Here is a 2,301-nt window from a genome sequence, read left to right as displayed (position 1 = left end):
AGAATTGAGCTATAAGAATGGGAAATAAAAAATGATACTGATGAACCTATTTGCAGGGCAAGGATAGAGATGCAGACATAGAGAACAGATTTGTGGACACAGCGAGGGGGAAGGAGCAAGTGGGAAGAATTGAGAGAGTAGCTTTGAAACACATACCTTACCATATGTAAAATAGATAGCTAGTGGGAAGTTGCTGTATAACACAAGGAGCTCCCTCGGTGCTCTGTGATGACCTAGAGGGGTGGGATGGGGTGAGGGGAGGGTTGGAGTGAGGTTCAAGAGGGAGGGGGCATATGTATACTTATGGCTGATTCACATCCTTGTTTGGCAGAAACCAATACAACATTGTAAAACAATTATCCTCCAATTAATTTTCTTAATGTAAAATAAAAACACAGATAGTTTTGGTGCCAACAATTTCCCCTGCACCTTGATGATTTTGTCTGTCTGCAAAACTGTTAAAATAACTAGAACCCAGTTTTCTAGACATCTGTCAGATAATGAATCTGAGACTGTTTGAAATCTTGTAAGATGGCTGAACAATGAGTGTTTTTCAGAGGAATTTGTGCCATCCTACATTTGCCTGCTGTGGGGTTTTTCCTGCAACCCAAAGACCAGAGGGTGATTAGTAGAAAGCTTAAAGGAGTGTGTCTGCTTTCCTGGTATTTCCAGCAGTGGAAGCGCTGGGTGATTTTAGGGTTTTGGAAATTTCTTCTCCTTTTGAAATGCTTCTGTTTAACATCACATAGTTATGAAGACAATCCCCCACTTCTAAGAATAGTTTCAATATCAAAGCTTTGATAACATCCAAAGCGGAAAAGCCCATCCCTGGGCTATGCTAAAGCTAAATGAAAGACCAGATCTAAACTTTGCTCACAGCATCACAAATGCCTTCATGATAAAGCGCTGTGATGTCACAATGGTGTGTGATACCACCGTACATATGAGACCAGAAAAGTGATTGGACTAAAAGGGAGAGACTTTGATTTATATAAAAACACTCTGGTGGTTATCACCAAGGATGGCAAATGAAATACAGAAAAAAGCAAGCGTGTGTTTTCTGTGAAACGTAAAGCTCTTTTGAATTTATGGTAGTGCTCTTTGAAAACTGCAAGAAATGGTAAGGGGGGATCTTTTTAAAATTTGTTATTGAAATATAGTGGGTTTACAATATTGTGTTAGTTTCAGATGTACAGCAAAATGATTCAGGTATATGTGTATATGTATTTTCATATTGTTTTCTGTTCTGGGTTATTACTAGATATTGAGTATAGTTCCCTGTGCTATAAGCAAACCTTTGTTTTTAATCTATTTTATGTGCAGTAGTTTGTATCCGTTAACCCCATACTCCTAATTTGTCCCTTATTTACCTTCTTTCCCCTTTGTTAACCATAGAATGGGGCTTCCCCGGTGGCTCAATGGTAAAGATGCAGGTTCAATCCCTGGGTTGGGAAGATCTCCTGGAGAAGGAAATGGCAACACACTCCAGTATTCTTGCCTGGGAAATCCCATGGACAGAGAAGCCTGGTGGGCTACAGTCCACGGAGTCATGAATTGGACACAACTTAGCAACTAAACCACTACCAACAACCATAGAATGTAATTCAACCCTGAAAAAAAAATGCTACTTGTAGTAATATGGATGGACCTAGAGAATATCATACTAAGTGAAGTAAGTCAGACAGAAAAGACAAATATTGTATGATATCACCTGTATGTGGTATTTAAAAATAATACAAAAGAGAAACGGACTCACAGACATAGAAATCAAACCTACAGTTAAATGGGGATCTTAAAAAAGTTAAATTGTAGCCAGTTTGAAATGACAATGCTATATATTTTATAAAATTATTTCCTTTCTTATTTGTAGACTGCAACTCTATACAGAAAAGAAAAAGGCAAATGCACCTCACAGAGAACTGGGACACTGTGAATCATCTACTTTTGAATTCTTAAAATTGGAAATTAGAAACTTATGAAGGATTTGTAGCTATGCTTGGGAAATAGTGAATTTAAATCTATCTGTCCGTCTATGTGCTGTGCTTGGTCGTTCAGTCATGTCTGACTCTTTGAGGCCCCGTGAACTGTAGCCCACTAGGTTCCTCTGCCCATGGAATTTCCCAGGCAAGAATACTGGAGACGGAGGATCTTCCCGACTCAGGAATCTAACCTGCATCTTTTGCATCTCCTGCACTGGCAGGCAGATTCTTTACCACCAGTGCCACCTGGGAGGCATATTTTCTATGGCACTGTCCCATTAATTTATTTATTTGTATAGTCAGTCAGTCATTCTGGAATATT

At 39.0% G+C, this 2,301-nt stretch overlaps 1 long non-coding RNA gene across 1 annotated transcript; it reads left to right on the top strand.

Annotated features, from left to right (window-relative positions):
- The first annotated feature begins 268 nt into the window (after nt 1–268).
- LOC112449577 (uncharacterized) lies at nt 269–2,031 on the top strand. The gene is made up of 2 exons (XR_003038166.2): nt 269–1,120; nt 1,871–2,031. It is a non-coding gene; the product is annotated as an uncharacterized lncRNA (long non-coding RNA).
- The last annotated feature ends 270 nt before the right edge of the window (nt 2,032–2,301 follow it).

This window comes from Bos taurus, chromosome 14 (genome assembly GCF_002263795.3).
Source record: "Bos taurus isolate L1 Dominette 01449 registration number 42190680 breed Hereford chromosome 14, ARS-UCD2.0, whole genome shotgun sequence".
Classification (NCBI taxonomy): Eukaryota; Metazoa; Chordata; class Mammalia; order Artiodactyla; family Bovidae; genus Bos; species Bos taurus.
The sequence above is the reverse complement of the archived record's forward strand: the minus strand, read 5'-3'. Positions and strand labels throughout refer to the sequence as shown.